The sequence below is a fragment of the Pteropus medius genome, unplaced genomic scaffold, assembly GCF_902729225.1.
Source record: "Pteropus medius unplaced genomic scaffold, Ma_sr-lr_union100, whole genome shotgun sequence".
NCBI lineage: Eukaryota > Metazoa > Chordata > Mammalia > Chiroptera > Pteropodidae > Pteropus > Pteropus medius.
Genome location: NW_024351730.1, coordinates 5,608,493 through 5,630,398, shown reverse-complemented (window position 1 = coordinate 5,630,398; position 21,906 = coordinate 5,608,493). Strand labels below are relative to the sequence as shown.

Sequence of the window (21,906 nt, the reverse complement as noted above, 5' to 3'; positions counted from 1 at the left end):
TTTATTTTGTTCTTTAGGTAATACATGTAAGTGAAATTATATGGCATTTGTCTTTCTGTGTCTGACTTACGCCATTTAGTATAATATTCTTTAGGTTGATCTGTGTTATTGCAGGTAGCAAGATTTCATTCCACTTTATGGCTAAGTAATATTCCATTATATATATGTACCACCTCTTCTTTATCTATTCATGTATTGATGGACATCCGAGTTGTCTCCATATCTGGGCTATTGTAAGTAATGCAGCAGTGAACATATGGATTCACATGACCTTTTGAGGTAGTGTTTTGGGTTTCTTCAGATAAATACCCAGAAGTGGAATTACTGGGTCTTTCTTTGTCTCTTATGATAGCCTTAATTTTAAAGTCTGTTTTGTCTGGTGTTAGTATTGCTATCCCAGCTTTATGTTTTGTTTTCTTTCCATTTTCATGAAATATCTTCTTCCATCCCTTTACTTTCTGTATGTGTGTGTCTTTGGATCTGAGGTGAGTGAGTCTCTTGTAGGCGGCATTTTTTCTTATCCATTCAGCAACCCTATCTTTTGATTGGAACATTTAATCCATTTACATTTAAAGTAATTATTGATAGATACATAGTTATTGCCATTTTATTATTGAGTATATATATATTTTTCTCTTCTTAAAGAAGTCTCTCTAACATTTTTTATAATACTGGTTTGGTGATGATGAACTTCTTTAGCTTTTCTTGCCTGAGAACCTCTTTATTTTTCCATTCTAAATCATAGCTTTGCTGGGTAGAAATAATCTTGGCTGTAGGTCCTTGCTTTTCATCACTTTGAATATTTCATGACATTTCCTTCTGGCCAGCAAAATTTCTGTTGAGGAATTATCTGACATTTTTATGGGAGCCCCCTTGTAGGTAACTAAGTTGAAAACTCCCCTATGCCATGATCTAGGCTTATGCTCGTTTTGCTCGCAGTGCCAAGAACTTTACTGAGAATAATTAAGACTGCTAAACTGAACAAACTGAAACATAGGAGCAGCTGATTTAATCTTTTAGCTTTGATGACGGAGCAAAATCTAGGGAAAAACTGATGGTGCAAGGGGCATAGTTGTATTGCTAAGTTAGGCAGAGTATATTTAAATATACATAGTGTATGTCTATATATATTACTATTACTCTGTCTAACACACACACACACATAGTTGACCCTTGAACAACACAGGTTTGAACTGCGTGGGTTCACTTATATGTGATTTTCTTTAAAATAAATACAGTCAGCTCTCTGTATCCCTGAGTTTTGCATCCATGGATTCATCTAACTGCTGATGAAAAACAAAATTTGTGGATACAGCGGGTTGCATGTATGCATTCTTCTACACCATTTTATACAAGGGACTTGAATATCTGTGGATTTTGGTATCCACGGGGGAGTCCTGGAACCAATCTCCTGCTTAATACAAAGGACTGACTCTAGTTAAGTTTTTAGGGAGTTAAAAGTTACTGCTTTTTTGGTTTTTCAACTGCGCTGGATCAGCACTTCTAACACACGTGTTGTTCAATGGTCAACTGTACACACACACACACACACACACACACACACACACACAAAGAATATTGAGGGCATAAAAGAAAAGGGATACATTTTGGATAATATCATTTTTATAAAATAGAAACTTTGAATATTTATTTATTTTTTATCCAATTTTCCCCTCTATGTAACTGTGTAAGTGCTCAACATATCTTCATTGAATGAATGAATAAAGAAAAAATTGACTTCGAAACATTATAGGAAAATAGGATGTTCACTTTAGATAAATCTAGATAAAAGCTAAATACTAATCACATTAGGGCGTAATATAGCCTTTCACTGTGTGACAGTGCTTTCATAAATAGTATAAGTTTTCATATATATTATAGATGTACAAAAAGCAGCAAGGCAATTTCTTTCACTAAGTTATACCTAGTTAATTTAGATCTTGCATATAACACATGATCATTAGATTTTGATGTATTGACTTTAAAATAAATTAAAAGCCCATCTAAACATGTCTAATAACAATGAAAAGTTGAAAAATAAGTCATGTTAGATACTCAGTAATTAAAATGAGTTGACTTTGATTGTTTGCCAGTTTTGAAATAGCAACTTTCAGAGCCTTATAAATTGTGAAGTAACTCAACGCTGGCACTAATTGGGCTTTCCAGGGAGCCTAATAAGGTTGCATGTCCTTTTCTTAGTTTTGCCTCTTACCACTTTCTCCTCAGAAGGGGGCTGGAATGAAGGTGACTCAACCTGGCTTCTCTTTTCCCTTTCAATAGTACTCGCCTATGAACTGTCTAGATTACAAGGACGCTCTGCCTTCAGAAAAATCTGTAGAGAATTCATCATTGCTAAAAACAGCTGTAAATCTTTCAATGCAATGACTACCCTCTCTGTATATTAGGTGAACCTTGGCCAGAACTCTCCCTCTTTGAGCTTGGGGACATGTAGCTGGTGACTCAAAGAGGCAGCTGATAGAAAAGATAGAGTCATCTCATCTACATTGGTTGAGAAAAGTTCATAAACTCCTTCTCTACCATTATAGGAAGACGGGTAGCTATATCCTCATCCTTTCACATATTTGTGATTTTTTCAACTTTAAGTTATTTCTTAAAGTTTAATCAGGTACATTTGTGTAAAAACATTACTGTTAATAGAGTAGTATATGGTGATTTTTCTCTGGGTAATATAGCCCATACCTTTTGCTTTTTCTATTTCTTGAAGCCTAACACTCATTTTCTAACTAAATTTTTAGGAATCTGAATCTTGAACTTTCTGAGGAGAGCATCTGAATTTCAGAGATCCTACCAGGTAATGAGAAAATGTGGAAAAGGCCCATACTGCCTAGATTAGAATTTCACTATGAGTGTCAATTTTAGATAACTTTAAGAATCCTCCCTTTTTTATGAAAGAAAAAAAGAAGCTGAATGTCTGTCTGATCAGATATTTGTAAAAAATAAAATTGACAATAAAGCCATTTAAAAAGTTTTATATACTCTGAAGCACTCTATTTATCATTCAGAATTAGCTCAATAACAGAAAATATAAGAAAGATGCCAGTCTAAATAGACAAATGTTTCCAAAATAAAATATTGCCTATCAGCAGAAAATGTTTTACTTGATGGGCTAACAACAGTCTTAATAAAGTAAACAGTTGGATGCAAAAGAGAAAGTGTGTTCTTTTCAGCAAACATTTTGGAGAGAGAAGCATTTATTGCAAGTACTACATGCTTAGAAAAAAATCCTTTTGGCCAGCTGAGACCACCACGTGTTTTAAAATGTCATCGCTCATTTCAGTGTTAAGAGCGCCCCCTGGTGTGATTGTATAATATGTTTCTGAGACATTTGGACATTGTTATTAAAATATCATTTTGCTATTAGATGATGAAGGACATTTTTTTAAATGCTAGGTTGGCTTGGTCAGTATGATGCGTAACTATGTAGAAATATGAATTAGTTTTTTCTTGCTCTGATCTATAGTTATATAGTAGTCAGTGGTCAGCTTGAAAGTAGAATCAGGGAATATCTAATCCCCAAACTTGTTAAATTCAAGTTGATAAACAATAATATATCATTTAGTAAATGTGAAATTATATACTGATATAGAATTTTGCATAATAACCAAATTCTGTGATGGTAATAACTTCGTTAAGTGAAAAATTGCTTTCTTTTTTGATAAACTCATGGGCACTTTAATAATTAAATATGAAAATTCAGACACTATATTTTGTCTTTGAAATATTCATGGTGTGAAAAATGTTAATCCAGGTTTTGATATTTTCTTACAACCCAGCAGCCCGGCTATAGCAGCAAAACTTGCTTAGGTAAACATAATTCATCCCTGAATCATAAATAGAGCTCTCATCTATCCCCTCAAATCACTGCCACCCCCATAGATTCTCATTCAGAACTGGCAGCAAAGTACCTATTTTAAAACTGTCATTTTTCCTTGCATTTAATTTTTAGTCCTTTGGGAATAATTAAACCATCCTTGCAAAGTGAAAGTGTGCATAATGTTTTAACTACATTTCTGTAAATTTGATAATTGCAGTTATATTTCCCTTCTACTGTCCCTTCTCCAGACTAAATTATCTTGATGGTTTCCCATAGGTTCTGTGTTCTAAACTTCATCATTTGCAGGGTTCTAACACAGAACTGTTTGCGGTAGACTGCTTTTACTTTCATTTTTTCCTGTACGTTCCCTCTCATTTAATTTGGTAGCCTTAACCTCAGCACAGTATTTATATTAAGTCCTGGTTAGTTGAAAGGACATCTTCTAAAATGTAGAATACAAAAAAGAAAGAGGAAAAAAAATGCAAGTTTACTGCCATCATAAATCTGCGTTTGAATCTTGGTTCTTACATTTACTAGCACCATGACCTTGGACAAGTCACTGACCATTTCAGCTCCTCAATCTCTTCTCCTGTAAAAGAAGAATACAAATCACTACCTCACAGGATTTGTTAATTCATCCTTTATTAACTAAATATTTAAGGCTTACAGTATGCCATATTTGGGGCCGGGTTCCTCATGAGCACTTACTTTTCACAACAATTTTGTGAACTAGGTACTAGATTTCTATATCTTTGATGAGGCTTAGAGAGGCTAAGGAAACTGACAGGTACAAAAAGGCAAAATTCTAATTGAGGTCTTTCTGACTTAAAGTGAGCTCATAACCACTATGCTATGTATTTGTTTTAATCATACTTGTTTCTGCTAATTTGATTTCATTGTTCATAAAGTCAAATAATCTCCCAATGTATGAACATGGAGAAAAACTATTTTGAAAAAGAGGAGGTGAATCTTTAATATGGATGATCTTCTTGTCTGGAAACTAGAATACTGTGGACAGTTATTCTTCTATACAATTTTTTTCAAACCAGGCAGTGCATTAAGAGATTCCTTGTTATTAGCATGGTTGAGCTGGTAACAGCAGTGACAAGGATTATTGGGTTAGTGAACCTTGAGGCACCTTTATGCAAAATATAAAAGCAGAATAATAGAATGCTAATTTTAGAAACTGTTGCATGCTTCCAGTTCACCATATTTCTAGACCTGGGAATGTAATCTATTCCTGCGTGCTATGCTATTTTATTTAAGAATATAATTATTTGCTCTTTGAAGCCTGCATCATTTTCCTTAACGATTTAAGAATTTTTTCCTGACATTTTATATATCTGATTTTATTCTTCAATTGCTACAGAGGCCAATGTAATAAGTTTCTCATATTGTTACATCATTTTGCAGTCTACTAAGTAGCTCATCAATGGAAACATGGTGTGAATAGGCATGTTCTTTGCTTAATAAAATTTGATGTTTCATGTTATCTTGGTCCTTGAGATTTGCTCTAGGAAGTAGCCTGTTCAACCATGATTGAAGAGCACATTGAATGGCACTTGGCTCATTGACTTCAGTTTCAGTGGCTGAGTATATGTTTTCTGGTTGAGGTTGTCTCGTGTTATGCTTGGACCAGATATATAGGCATTAATATAAACAAATGTGTATATTATTGTATCTTACTAAGGTAGCACATTGCCCTAAACATGCAATATCCTTAGGAAAGTTGGCTCAATCATCATTACCGAATCTATAAATGAGTAAAGAAATGGGAGTCGTCTTTGTTTTCTATATTCATTTCTACCCCACCTACCTGCCCACCACACACACATGCACAGACAGACAGACAGGCAGACACCATTTCTTGAAAGTATTCTTTAACTTTGACTTATTTATTATCTGTGGAATCAGTCTCTATTTTTCCAAATCTGATAGTCTTTTGAGTTTGGCCCTATTTTTCACTCGAACAATTAGAATAGTCTCCTGTTACCTGTCTCCAATAAATTGTCCCCAGGATAATTTTCTAAAGCATATAACAAAATTATTTAGTGTGTCATTGTTCAAAAAGACCCTTTCATTCTTGCTTACCTCTCTTCTAATTTGTCTCACTACCATTGTCCTCACCCTTTGAAATCTGTGCTTTGTGCCACTGAAAAAATAATAAATCCTAGATTGCATTTTACTTTCTTTGCCTTCCTGTGCCTTTCTGCATTAATGCTTTATGCCACTAACAGCCTTCTGTACTTTATTTGGTAAGCTCCATTTTTTCCTTCTATGACAATCCTTACCCAGCTAAACTCCCACTCTGCAAGCCCACACCCAATCTGAGTTAAGTGCCTCATCAGTGGACCACTGCAATACTCTATGCTCTGTTCTTTTATTGCAAAGTTCAGGTTAAAGTGGGCAGCTTGAAGGCAAGTATTATGTTATATTGCTCTATGTGTCATAGAGCCAGATGTATAGAAAATGCTCGGGAAAACTTTATGAAGAGGCTGAATGAAAAATAGAAAGATACTATATTAGGATACCTGTGATACCCATGCCTCAATTAGACTTTAAAACTTATAGATCAAAATGCCTGATTTCAGTCAGGCATTACTGGGCAGGATGGTAAAGTAACCATTAGTTGACATTGTATGCTTTCTCATTTATATTGACTCTCTTGCATTTACATTTTCATTTACATTGACTCTCCCATCATATACTCAGTACCCCTCTGTGACAGATTTATTGTGACTTTCTCAATATTTATTCTCCACTACTTATTTGTGGAGTCTCAATATTGTTACAGGCAGTAGATAGATAGATGATAGAGAGATAGATAGATAGATAGATAGATAGATAGATAGATAGATAGATAGATAGACTGACAGACAAGAGAGAGAGAGAGAGAGACGGAGAGATAGAGAGAATATAAGCTCTCTATTTTCTTACCCTTCTTGTTGCTATGGGAGACAATCTTCCATAATTCTCTTTAGTGAAATATAAAGATAATCTGATGGAATTTCTGGAAAGATTCTGCTTTCTTGATAATGATATTGCCTTATCTTCCTTCTGGCCCTTTCTTATTCCTGGAAGTTACACATGATGACTGGAACTGGAACAACCATGTTGCAGCATTAAAAGGCCAGGATTATTACTGAGATTTTAGCCATGGTATCCTTGAACTTCCAAATTGATACTAGTAATTTCCTTCACTTGGACTTTTTATTATTTGAGAAAATTTTCCCATCTGTTTAAGCCATTGCTGTTTGGGTTTTCTGTTGCATCAAATGACTTAGTCCCCTAGCCAATACAGTTAAAATGAATGCTTTAGAAGTTAATGGTATAAATTTCTCACCTCTCCACCTACACTTACATTTGTTAACTCAACAACCATATATTTAGACCTACTGTCACCATGTACTATTCTAAACCCTAAGGTGTACAGACTGGAACACCATTCCTATGGAAATGGCTTATAGTCTCATGGGGGCACAGAAACATAAAAATAATTACAATATATAATAAAATATAAGATATAAGATATAATATGCTAAGCACCACAGTAGTATATACAGAAAAACCTAAGGGTAAACAGAAGAGAGTATTTGACATTTAATCAAGCTTTCCTAAACTATTAAAATATTTGAAATCAGAGAAATAAATCTCTCCTCGGGGATTTTAGGCACCCTGCACAGGTCTTAATCCGTGTGACTTTTCAATGATATGGTGTAAATGGTCAATTATTTTTATGTGTCAGCCTTTTTGCCTCTTACTAATAATTAAAATGAACAGTCTAAGAGACCAGAGATTAAGTCTACATTTTGGACTGCTGACAAGGAGGCCATCTTTGGAAAGACAAATTGGTGGAAAGCAATCTATGGAGAAGGAAGGGCAAGAAATGACACAGGAAGTTGCCAGGGATTCTGTTGATACACAGACTGAAGCAGTAAGCTAAGAGCTGTAACAAGGAAGGCAGTAAACAAGAAACTATAAAGCTCAGTGGTTGAAAGGCAAGAGTTAGTGGAGAGAGACATCAAAACATCAGGCAGCCGACAGCCCGGAACAAACACACAATGAGAAAGGGCTAGGGAACAAGCCTCCTAAGAGAGGACAAAAATAGGCTGCTCTACTCTGGAACTCTCTCAAGAACGTCTGTGAGGAAAGCCAGAAGCAGACCATAATAAGGATTCTATTTATAAAATCATAGAGACTTAAAGGAGTTAAAATGAGAAAATGGTCTCAAAATAAAACAAAAATTATAATCAGTAGATATTTTTAAAAGGCACTAAATACTCAAAGAACCTGATTCAAAAAGAGGGTCCAAGGACATTGGCAAAATCAATGTGAATAATGTTTCTGAGATTGGGCCAAATGCCATTCAGAATTCTTAGGACTTGGAATAAGATACAAAAGGAAATTTGAGCACATTACCATTTCTTCTATGACACACAGGGTTTTCCCAGATGAATGGAAGGAAAGTTGCCAATGATCCAGGTTTGAATAATAAAGACTGACCATCCGCAGTCTACCACATACTCGAGAGAATCTATGAATACCAATAAGGCATGAAGACATGTTTGTGTCATTACAAAATATTTTCTACTTTTACTCTACCCAGGCTTAATGGACGAAGTTATGCTTTGATGCATAGCCACCAGGGTCTGATAGAGGATTATAGATACTTTTCTATTGCACAAGTCCAATCTTCCTGAAAAATATAGAGAACTAACATAGATAACAGGTATTTTGACCATATCCCATGGTACTCTTTATCTAATGAAGAACGGTAATAATTATGTCATCTAATTAAATTTGAGTAGTTTTCTGAAATATATAAATATATCATATTGTTTGCATTTTATATTTTATACCTGAGATGTATTAGATCATATATAATAGTAAAATATATAATGTGTAATATAAATTTAAGACACAGATAGTTCATTTATAACTTTTTTACTTTGAAAGCATAACTATTTTGCATGATGTCACATGCTGTAGAATAGAAATGTGACCTAAATAACTTTTAATTTTCCTTCATAACTTGATGCTGATCTGGAATGTTTACACATTCACCTAAATTTTTCTTGAAATTATTTTGTTTGTAGTTGGCAGGTTGCTTTCCTTCATCTGTGAAACAGTAATGTACTTTCAAAGAAAATACTGTTTTCTGGATTTAATTTCTAGGTATCTAGGATTTGGTAAATACCTATGCTCATCTTATCCATGTACGTTTTACAATATATCAATCTTAGTCTTTCACAATCAGGAGTTCTGACCTTTTGTATCCTTCTTCATTTATAAATCCTTCCCATGGTTTATTATTATTATTGCTCTTTTCCATATACCACCTTGTTCTTTGGTATTTCTGAAATGTGGCAACAAACAGCTTGAAGTAGTATAGGAACACATAAAGTAGAATGTTACAAAAAAACCCTTATTAGATATTTAATTGTCATTACTTTTCTAAGAGCACCATTTCATCCTGATGATGAATCCTATTCTCAAAATTATACATTTCTGATTTTTATAAACAAGTGTATGATTATAATGAGCCATTAATATTTGATGAATATGTCTTGAAGATTGCATTAGATTTCCAAAAGAGATCAGAGACATATAATAATTAAGAAATAGTTATTTGTAAAGGAGTTTGATTTAAAGATGTTATTTTTTTAACTTTCTGATATCCTCATATGATTAATTTATAGGAAGAGATTTATTTTTTCATGTCAGTAGTTTTCTCTATAGAGAAACCAAGTTAATTTTTTTCAATAATTTATATCTATACTTGTATATTTAGGTTGGATCTCATTTTTATGTTGCATAGGCCCCCCCGGTGAGTCAGCTGCATACCATATATGAGAACATTAAAAAATATTTAATAAAATTGTGCAGAGTGACAATTGTTACAATGAGATGATTCTTGAAATGTGTTTAAGGTTCTGTGTTAACTTCAAATTAAATATAATTGCAAAGTATTTGTTATGGACCGAATGTTTATATTCCCTTAAAATTCATATATTAAAATCCTGACCTCCAGTTTAAAGGTATTAGGAGGTAGGGGCCTTTGGGAGGTGATTCAGTTTAGATGAGGTCATGAGGGTGGAGCCCACGTAATGGAATTAGTATTAGTATAAGAATCGTAATTATACTTAATATAAGAAGAAGACAAGACTAGAACTCTATGTGAGGACATGGTGAAATAGGACACACTGCAACCCGGGAAGAGAGCTCTCACTAGGAACCAAATCTGCTGGCAATTAGATCTCAGATTTCTCAGCCTCCATAATGGTGAGATAAATTCTGTTATTTAAGTAACCCAGGCTATCATATTTTGTTATAGTTGCCTAAGCAGATTAATGCAGTATGAGTTGGAAGCCAGGAACAATTTGAAAATTTTCAAATCTTTTTTTTAATTAAGGTTGGTTACTAAACTCACAGCGCCTTCAAGTATCAATAAAGAATGGTAACCAAATGATCGATAATGGACATTACCAAAAAGATGGTCTGTTAGGAAATATAATGTTTGGAAAATGTAATACAAATATTTTCTATAACTAAATTGCAATATTGAAAAACTTGGTGACATAGAATGCCTAGAGAATAGTATTCTAATTAATTGAATCTTTGATAAAAGTTGAGCTTTTACTTGTGACTGTCATTGTTGAACATCTTCAGCTATCTTTCTCTCCCTTAATAGCAATCATAAGTGAATCCTTTTCTGCATTTGGAAACTTCTACTCTGAAGCAGATTTCTCATTTTATAGTAATGTAAAGGGATAAAGATAAAAAAGGTATGAGTATTTATTGGTAAGGGAATTCCCCAATATAACTTTTTATATGTATGTCACATGCCACTTTGTCACTAATGGAAAACTCTAGATAACTAAAGTTTCCAATTAATATTTTATTGAAAAAAAGCTTTCAAATCTTAGTTGTTAAAAGTATTTTTCAGTAGGTGAATTTATAATGAAGAGATTGAAACTTTCATCATAATAGTCATTAGTCAATCTGAAGAAAGTATATAAAAGAATTAAGGAGACTGACGCTCTAGAATAAAGATGTGTTTATGTAGTTATTGCATTTTTTTTTAAAGCAATCCATTTTCATCATAGGATGTTTACAAACTAGAGGCGCATTTGGTTTGCTGATTTTGCTATAATAAGCAATGTTGCAACAAATAGCCTTGTGCATACAGTGTGTCTATGTGCAAGTATACCTGAAGATAAAAAATATATGTGTTTGTAATTCTGGTAGATGCTTTCAAATTTTCCTTTAAGTTACACTGTCATATACATGTACACTAATATTATGTGAGAACACGCATTTCCTTACACCATTCTCATCAATACACTGTGTTTTCAAATTTTTGAGTCTTTACTAAACTATTAGGGAAAAAAGGTGTTCTCAATATATTTTTTACTTTTATATTTCTTACGATGATTGAGAATTTTTTCATGTTTAAGAATCATTCATATTTTCACTTTGATGAATTATTAGTTTATATACTTGCCCATTTTTCTTTCGAGTGATTTTTTTCAAAGGATTTGGAGATTTGCACATTGTTTGTGATATTAGTTGCCATTATCTTTTTTAATTTGCTTGGGTTTTGATATTATTCCTATGGGAATTTACTGTTCATTATTTTTTAAATGAAGTTACTTTTTTACAAAAGAAAATCTGCTTTTTGTGAACAGAATGGCTTGTAGGTGAGATTATTTTAAAAATTTTTTATGACTTCTTTTAGTAATTTCATGCACATTCATTTTATAATCTTTCATTTATTGAGAATTTATGCTGTTGGACTGATGAGGCAAAGTCATAATCAAAACGAAAAAGAAAAGAAGAGAATAATTCGCATTGAATACTTATGAAAGAAAGATAGATAAAAGCAGTCAAGTTGGTGACCTAGTCATCCTAACATTTTTTACTGAAAAACCCATCTTTTTTACATGAATTTGCAATGCTGCCTTTATCATATACACAACTTCCTATATATTATTTTCAGACTTTTTCATGCTATTGACCTTATATATATTCATGCTTAGCGCTACACCGATCTAGTTATTGGAGCTGAAAATATTTTAACATTTGAGAGGAGCATTGTTCTCATATTTTTTATTGTCTTTAAAAATAAATTTCTCAGCTTTTTGTGCTTGTTTGTTTTATCACATGAACTCTAGAATACATATCTAGCTCTCCAAGTGAAACAAAACCTGTTGGCTTTTTAAAATTGGAATCATATTGCATTACAGTTTGACTTAGGAAGAATTGTCATCTTTATGATGTTGAGTGTTTCCATCCAAGAATATGTATATCTTTTCATATTTTCATTTTACTTTTTTACCTTTCAATCATTTTGATTTTTGTCCTAAAGAACTGACATATCCTTTGTGAGGATTTTGTTCTTGTCTATTTAATTGCCTTTTCTGGATTTCTTATGTATTTTACTCCACTTATTCTTCCGACTCTTTTCTTCTTCAACTTTTCTGTGACCTTGCTTATTAGTCCTATAGTTTATAAAGCTACATATGAATAATCTTCTTTTAAACTACTATATTTTATCTTCAAATTTAAAATGTTTTCATTGTATTCCAATTTGCCAACCAAACAGCATTCCCTGTAACCCACCATATTTTCAATATTTAACATTCTTGTGCACATTCCTCTTTTTTTCCTTAAATTTCTGTTTACATGGACTGAAGTCTCTCACAACTTATTTATTCTTTCATCACTTTTCATATGATTTCTCCCGTCAGAAATATTAAAATCACATGATTATAAAGTGACGTAATCATCAATTCTCATCAGTTTTTCTCTCTGTTCTACCTTGCCCACTCTTCATAATTCAATATGACTTATTGCTTTTTCTTTCTTGAAACCCTTTCATTATGTTTAGTGACACTGCATTTCTGAATCTTATCTTCTTTCTGAATCTTAGTTCAAAAAGTATATGATTTCTGAGAGTCTATATTTTGACTCTACTTGTTCTATACTTTCTTTTTTGAAACAAGTTTTCTTATGCATTCTACTTTAAGAATATGGCTTTCATTGCCCAGAGAAACAGTGGAAGCCATATGTTAAAGATGGTAGAAATTTTTCAGCCAAGGTTCCAAAATTTCTATGAAGCAGACTCTCTCCCCATCCTACATTCTTTATTAGGCTTTACTTGAGCAAGGAATAAACATTTATTTTGTTAAGCCACTTAGATGCCGAGGTGTTTCTGTTAATAGCAACTAGCATTTCTTTAACTAATACAAATGCCTTTTGAACATTTCCCTTTAAGAAACACTTAGACACTTCAAGCTCATTATGTCTGTAATATATTTACTTATCTTTTACTAAATCTGATTTCTGGAAAGGAAAAAATCTTTTTTCCCCTCTACTATTGTTCTAGGGGCCAAATCTGTAAGATTTTCCGCACTCACTAACCAATTCTTCTACATCAGCTCAGTGTCCTGCAATTCAATTCAATTCTAACACTAACCAGAGTTAGCATAGACCCCACAGGCTAAGGGTTCAGTTCCACAAGACTGACCTCCACTTCAGAAGCCAATTGTGAGTAGTAGGTCTCCAGGTTACCCACAACTTCTGTTCAATTTGACTGTTAATCAGAGATTTCCACAACACGCTCCTCATGTTTGATAATTTGCTAGAATGGTTGACAGGACCTGGGAAAACTGTACTCAACATTGCCAATTTATTATAAAGGATATTTTAAAGAATACAAATAAACAGCCAAATGAGGAGATACACAGAGTGAGGTCTGGAAGGATTCCAAGCTCAGGAGCTTCTGTCCCCATGGAGGTGGGGTGTGCCACCCCTCCAGCATGTAGAAGTGTTTGAAACCTTGTAATTGTTTGAACTCTGTACTTTTGGAATTTTTATAGAGGCTTCATCATGTAGGAATAATGAATTATTAACTCAATTTTAGCCCCTCTTTTCCAAAGAATGGGGAGTGATGTTGAAGTTCCAAGCTTCTGATTGTGACTTGGTCTTTCTGGTGACCAACCCCATCAGAGTTCACCAAGAATCATCTTATTAGAACAGAAGATATTTCTGTCATCCGGGACATTCCAAGAGATTTAGGACGTCCATGTTAGACACTCCTATTGCTCAGGAAAATATAATGGTTTTAAGAGCTCCATGTTAGGAATTGGGGTCAAAGATCAAATATTAACAGGATTTAATATATAATATATAAACATTATTTAAAAATAATATTATTTCACACCTGCTTTTCCAATCCTTTTCCTTCTTTCTAGTAATGAATAAAATGTGCTACCAGTCACTTAGACTCAAAAAAAAAAAAAATTAGTCATTTTAACTTACTTCTTATCTCCCTCACTCAATTGCTTCCCTTTCCTAGAAAATCATCCCTATATATATTGTTCCTCTTCTCTTCATTTCCATAATATCTCTACCTCAGACTTTCATTATCTCTTAATAGGACAATTGCCAGAACTTTGTAACCAATCTCCCTATTTCATGTTATGTCATGTCATGTCATGTCATGTCATGTCATGTCATGTCATGTCATGTCATGTCATACTCATTTCATTTCATGTCATATCCATTTCATTTCATTTCTTTTGCAAGCTTTTCCCATACATTAATATTCCTAACTTGTTTCACATATGTCATTACCTTTTCCCCAAATTGTATATAACAAAGTTCAAATTCTTTTATCTATGATCTGTCTTTCAACTTGATTTTGCTGTCTTATTTCATATGGCTCCCCATATGGTACAATTTATTGTGGGAACTGAAATACTAGCAGTTCCTTTGAATACTCTTTATTTTTCTATCTCTCTTTGCTCTCTTTACCTGGGATAACTTGACCCTCCGTCTCAGAATATCTGAAATCTCCCCAACTTAAAGGTCCAGGTCAAATGTTATTTTTCCCACAAAGCTCCTCTGATCCCCTTCTATAATAATTTCTCCATTCTCCAAAGAATGTGTGTCATTTATGACACATTGCTTTTCTTGTACTTATTCTTGTATGTCTTATCTCCCCCACTAGATAGAGAAAGAGCTTCATGATGACACTCTTTTCTTAAGCAATTATTAATAGAATTTTACCTAAAAAAATGAACATGTAAATATAGGTATTAACATTTTTTGCAAAAGAGTAGAAGGGGTCATGTTGAGGTAGAAAGTAGATCTCCAAGGAATTTTTAAATAAATTATTCTTAGACATTATGAGATACACTTACTCCACGGCCACCAAATGATTGTTATGAAATGAGAGACATTGTCACTTCATAATGTTCAACTAAACTGAATCATTATTCTTGACATATTTTTCAATTTAAAACAAGATAAGTCTTGGTGGTGTGTCACAAATCATGAGAAATAAATATATTCTCCTTAGAGGGAAAAAACGTAGTGATGAAATGATCCTTTGTTGTTCCCTAAGGAATGCTGTATCCATTTTGATATGCAGAAAAACAGTAATCCGAAGCACATACTTAGAGTACTGTTGATGTTTTCATAGTTTAGGCTATCACTTGAGAAAGGAGTAACATTCAGATATAGGATATATGGACACAACATTACAAAATTGTTGAGAAGCATGAACACGTACAAACACATTTTTCCTTTATGTGCAGATATTTAATTATACTTCTCTGATGTCAATCTATGGAAGATCTCTCCTTTTTCCCCCATAATTACTTCTTTTATTCTATTCCTCATTTCCAGTGACATTCCTCTGCACTCAAACTCATATTAGATTTGTAAGTTAAATGTATCTTTGATAATTATATAGTGTTACTCTGTATATATATATACATATTATTCTGTATATATATATGTTATTCTGTATATATACATATATACATATACATATATGTATATATGTGTGTGTTCATGTGATTTTAGTTTACGAAAGTCACATTGAATTATTTTACTTCTGTTTAATAGGTTTTCTACTCAATATTATTTTTTCTTATGATTTATTAATTCTACTCTGTGCATCTAATTTTATTCTTCAGACTGTTGCCTTGACTTCCATCACATGCACATGCCACATTTTACTTATCTCACCTCTTATGATTGACAGTACGAGAAGAGGGTTTTGTAAGTCACATGCACATATACTTTTAGTAAGTACTTTCTGATTGCTTTGCAGAATTACTGAACCAATTTACAGGCCTAGCAGCAAAACCTGGCAGCCAAATTTCACACTTATACTTTTTAACATTTGGTACTATCTAACTTTTTTTGATTTTTCTCAGTTTGAAAACTGATAATTTGAAATTTGTGTTACTAATAAAAAATAGTAATATTTTACTAATAGTAGTGAATATGAACCTCTTTTTTTATATAAACAGCTTTTGTCCACTCTTTCTTTGGGGTTTTCAGGCTTTTCCTTGTTGATTTTCAGGAGTTCCTTGTATATTCTGAGTTTATACTTTGCTGGTTTTAGACACTGCAAATATCCCTCCTACTCTTTAATCTTTCTTTTAACTTGGTTTATAGTATTCTTTATTAACAGAAATTTTTCTTTATATTTTGTCAAATTCATTATAGACATGTTTTATGTCTTTCTGAGCATTAAAGCATTAAAAAAGTGTTAAAGACATGCTTTATGTCATTCTGAGTCATATTTAATAAGATAATTTATATAGAGTAAAATGCATCATTGTTAACGGTACAATTTAATGACTTTTGACAAATGTGGAAATTTTTCATCCTTCTAAAATTTTCCCTCATGACCCTTTGCAGTCAATTTCTGCCTTTGGACTCTAGCCCCAAGCAACCAATGATTTGTTTTCTGTTTTTAAAGATTAGTTTTTCTTCTAAAAATCTTATATTAAAAAGATCACACGGTTTGTACACTTTGTGTTTGGCTTCTTTTACTGAGCATCATGTTTGGAAAGAAATTAAAATAATTAAATGTGTATATGTATATACACATATGTATATGTATATAAGTACATATATACCTACACTATATATAGATGCACACACATATATATACACACATATATGTGCATGTACATATGTACGGTTTGCAGTTCTTTATATATTTGAGTATATATACATATATATATATAGTATCATTTCTCATCGATCCTCCAGAGTTCCTTTAGTGTTTTATTGAGTGCAAATCTGGTACTAATAAGTCTTTTTTTTAAAAAAAAAAATTATTTCAACTTCATTTTTGAAGGATATCTTTACTGGATATAGATTTATTCTTAACTGAATTCTTTTTTCTCTTGTATTTTAGACATGCCATTCTGTTGTCTTCTGGCCTCCATTGTGATATAAGAAAAAAAAATTATCCGTCACTGATTGTATCATAGTTAACATCTATATAATAATGTATCTTTTCTCCCCTTGCTTTCAAGATTTTATCTGCAGCTTTCAGAAGTTGATTATGAAGTACTTGAGAGTGATTTCCTTTGTGCTTATCCTAATTTGGTTTCTTAAAATTCTTGGATCTGTAAATTAATATTTACTTTTTTCCTTTGTACTTAATTTGCTAAGATTACAGACCTTATCTCTTCAAATATTTTTTTATTTTACTTTTTGTTTTGCTCTCCTGGGACTCCAGGGACATTTACAGTGAATCATTTGATATTATCCCACAAATATTTGAGCCTTTACTCATTTTTCTTTAAATTTTTTCTTTCTTTTCTTCAAATTTAATTCACATTTTTGGCCTATTTTTAAATATACTGATTCTTTTCCATCTTAAAACTGGTATTGATTCTATTTAGAAATTTTATGTCATTATAGTTTCTGTTTCTCTGTTGAGATTTCTCATATGTTTACACATTGAATTATATATATTTTTAAGTTTTGAATGCTTCTCTTTAATTCTTTGAACAGATTTTAATAGCTTTTTTGAATTCTTTGCCTGGTATATCCAGCATCTGTACCCATTCAGAGAGAGATTTTTAATTGATTATTTCATGAATAGGGATTACAGTTTCCTGTTTTTACTTTTATTTTATAGCTTATCTAGTAATTTTTGGTGGAAAAGTGGACATCATAGAGAATATCTTTTAGCAACTCAGAAACTGCTTTTTTTAAACAATGATGATAATTATCGTCATCGTTATTTTTTTGTTTTTCTTCATTTCCTTATAAATTAACTTGTCTAGACTCAAATTGTGAATTCTATTTCTTTTGTAATGTTCAGCAGCTAATGTTTTCACTGTAATTGTTTTGTCAGCTTCCAGCTGTTATTGCTGTTGCTTTCACCTTCTGCTCCTCCTCCTCCTCTTTGGCTTTCTCCTCTTTCTGCTCTTTCTTCTTTCTTCTTCCTCTTTTATCTAGCTTCCCTGGAATCTTGCCTGAGCCTGAAATTTAACAATTTCCAAAATATTTTATGTGCAGAGTTTATACTCAGATTCTAGGGCTCACCCAATTGGTTAACTTTTTCCTCATTTATTGACACAAATTTATTTTTCTACTTGATTCTCTTATTATTGGTGTATTCATTGGTTGGTTTTACAGTAAAACCAACCTCTGATTGTGAGGTAATATACACATACACATGATTTATCTTCATTTTTATATATTTTTCTGTTTGACTGACTAATATATCATTAAGTATTTTAATGTTGATTATGTAGGTTTCTTTACTAATAATTTGTTAGTCTAATTTTGGTTTCAGGGTAATTCTGGACTCAAATAATTAGTTATAATATATTTTCTCCTCTCTTTGTAAAATTGTCTTTGCAGGATTGATGTTATTTCTTTCTTATATGTTTGGTAAAATTATCAAAGTAATGTGGTCTAGAGTAGTCATTGTGAGGAGATTTTTCATTAAATACAACTTATTTAGTATATATATGGAAACATAGTTTTACTATCTCATTTTGAATCGGTTTTGATTAAATTTGTTTCTTGGGGAATTTTATTTTATCTAAATTTTTTAATTTAAAGGTATAATTTATTAATAGCATTCTTTTATTCCTTTAACATCTGTAAGCTTTGTAGTGCTATCTTTTTTTGTTTCTGCCATTAGTAGTTTGCCTTCTGTTTTCTTGATCATAAAGCTGAAAGTTCTTCAGTGTTATCAGTCATTTCAATGAAATAGCTTTTGATTTCATTTATTTTGTCTTTTATTTTCTTACTACATTTACCTTCTGCCTTACCTTTGTTATATGTAGCTAATTACTTTGAGCTAAATTTGCAATCATTTTAATTTCTTAAAGTACAAACTGACAATATTAAATTTATACCTTATAAGCTAAAATTTTCCTCTGAACTGCTTAAATGAATCTCAACATTTTTTATATGTCGTTCTTCTTTTTTTTTAACCCAGTAGTATATCATGGATTTTCAAAGACGTTTTTAATGCCTTGCTTTTTCTCTTCTTCTTCTGGTACGTCTGCGATGCAAATACTGGTACGTTTGTTGTATCCTAGAGGCCCTTTAAACTATCCTCATATTCTTTGATTCTTTTTTCTTTTTGTTGCTCTGATTGGGTGTTTTCTGCTACCTTATCTTCTAAATTACTGATTCGATCCTCTGCTTCATCTAATATACTGTTGAATCCCTCTAATATATTCTTCATTTTGGTTATTGTATTCTCCATTTCTGACTGGTTCTTATGTTTCCTATCTGTATTTTTATGTTTTCTATCTCTTTGTTAAAGTTCTCACTGAGTTCCTCTACTCTTCCTCTAAGTTCATTGAGCATTTTTATAACCATTGTTTTGAACTTTGGATCTGGTAGATTGCTTGTTTCCATTTTGTTTAGTTCTTTTTCTAGAGATTGTTCTGTTCTGTCATTTGGAAATGTTTCTTTGTCTTCCCATTTTGGCTATCTTCCTGTATTTTTAGTTTTATTTTAGTATTATATAGGGCTTCTATGTATCTTGATCTTAGTAGAATGGCCTTATATAGTAGGTGTCCTCTGGGGCCCAGTCATGCAATCTTCCTTGTCACCTGAGTTCGGTGCTCCGGGTGTGTCCTTTGTATAAATTGTGTGTTCCCTTCTGTTGTAATTGAGCCTTGGTTGCTGTTTGCACATCAATGGGAGGGACTGACCCTCAGGCTGATTAGTTTTGAGCACTGGCAGGTGAGAGGCTCACTATATGGAACAGGATTGGCTTTAACAAGGCTCTGGTGCCTGCCCAGTCTGCCCTTTGGGTGTGTCATTCTCAGATGCAGCCCCAGGTGGTTCTCTGGCTCAGGTTCAAAGCCACTAGGCATGCAGTCCCAGGCATCCTGGGAGGAGCCCCACCATAGGCCAAGTTCAGCTGTAGCCTGTGCCCTGCCCGGGGCAACCCAGCAAGAGTCACCAAGTGCTCTGTAGATGGCCACCACCCACACTGGGCTTGGAGGTGCCTGGGAGAGGCCAACCATGATCTGAGGCTGGCTGCCACTAGTGCTGGGCTTGGGGCTGCTGAGCACAACTCTTGACTACATTAAGACAAACTCCACCCTACAGGCTTAGCAGAAGAAAAAGTGTGTCAACCTCTAGGCATGGGGTATGCTGAGGCCAAATGCTGCCCTTCTGGGTTTTGTGAACCTTTGAGAGATTATAGGAAGGTACACAGCATGATATAAGATAGTCTATTTGTATGGAAAAGCCACTGGAAGTGGCTTGGATAGGCCTACAACTTGAGTGGGATGGGGTCCTAGAGAATCACTAAGATGGGGCAACCAGCATCAGATATGGTGGCCCATGTGTCTGCATATCAGAACAGGAAGGTCTCAACAACAACAACAACAAAATGATGGATTCCACCAACACCTCTGTCTAGGAGAAAGCTGCCTCTCTAGCTCTCACCCTGAAATCAAACAACTCAGTTTATCCTCATATGACCTTGGTACCTTTCAAGCTGCTGCCCCAGCACTAGAGCTAGAGCAAATGAGTTTGCCAGCAAGTAAATCCATTTATGGGCCCTTCAAGAGAAATGTCTGTGACTCCAGCTACCCTCCATATCACTCAGTCATAATCTCTGCTGGTTTTCACAGCCAGAGGTTGTAGGGACTTCTGTTCCTGGCACTGGAACCCTTGGCTGGGGAGTCTGGTGTGAGGCTGGAACCATTGCTTCTCTGGGGGAACCTCCACCACCAAGATACTCCTCCAAATTCTCAACTGCTACAAGTGGAGAAGGGGACCAGCCCATTTGGTGGCTCTACTCCTTTTACCAGACTGAAAATGGCCTCTTTTTTATGTTCCCAGATGTAGGATTTCTGTTCAGCTAGACTTTAGGCAGCTCCCAATGATGGCTATTCTGTGGTTTAGTTGTAATTTTGATGTGGTTGTGAGAAGAGGCAAGCACAGCATTTACCTACTTTGCCATCTGGAATAGTCAGTTATCTTTTAAAGCAAATAAAAACGTGATAAATATTTTACCATTATTTATTTCATTTTCATGTCTTTGCTCTTCATGTCTTTGTGTAGATCCAAGTTACTGACCCATATTACACTTCTACTTTAAAAACTTTGTTCACAGTTTCCTATAGAGGCCTGTTGGCAATGAATGTCAATTTTAGTTATGTTGAAAACATCTTTCTTTATTTTCCAGTTTAATTTTTGAAGGATTTTTTTTTTGTGGATATAGAATTCTTTGTGAAAAATGTTTGTTTACTTGTTTTGTTTACTTTTAACACTTTAGCTATTACTCTTTTATCTTTTTGCTTGCCTGGGAAGTCTGTTATAATTCTTATCCATGTCCTTATGTAACATATTTTATTTTTCTGGCTGTCTTCAATATTTTCTCTTTATCTTTTGTGTTTAGCTGTTTAAAAAAATACATATTTTGTGTTTTTCTTAGTTGGTGTCCACCAAGGACTTTGAATCTGTAATTTGATGTCTTTTACTAAGTTTGGAAATTTCTCAGCCATTATTTCTTTAAATATTTTTTTCTACCTCATTTGCACTGTCTACTTCAGGGATTCCAGTTTACTCATATGTTAATCTTTTTTGATAATATCTCACAGCTCTTATGTCACAGCTCAATTCTGTTGTGGTATGTTTTGTTTTGTATTTTCATTCTTCTCTTTGCCTTTAAGTTAAGGTAATTTTGTTGCTCTATCTTCAGTTTCATAGATTCTTAATTCAGGTGAAAATAAGGCAAAGGTTTTCTTTTTTTTTTAATGTGTGTC

At 33.3% G+C, this 21,906-nt stretch overlaps 1 protein-coding gene across 2 annotated transcripts in view; it reads left to right on the top strand.

Moving 5' to 3' along the window:
* Positions 1-21,906, top strand: part of LOC120588028 (cytochrome c oxidase subunit 7B2, mitochondrial-like) — a 113,691-nt gene that overhangs the window by 51,046 nt on the left and 40,739 nt on the right. Inside the window, exon 2 of one of the 2 annotated variants that reach the window (XM_039845132.1) lies at positions 2,757-2,812. The exons of the other annotated variant lie outside the window; for it this stretch is intronic. The gene's annotated coding sequence lies outside the window, so the exon portion shown is untranslated. The remainder of the gene's footprint in view (positions 1-2,756; positions 2,813-21,906) is intronic. 2 annotated transcript variants of the gene reach the window in all.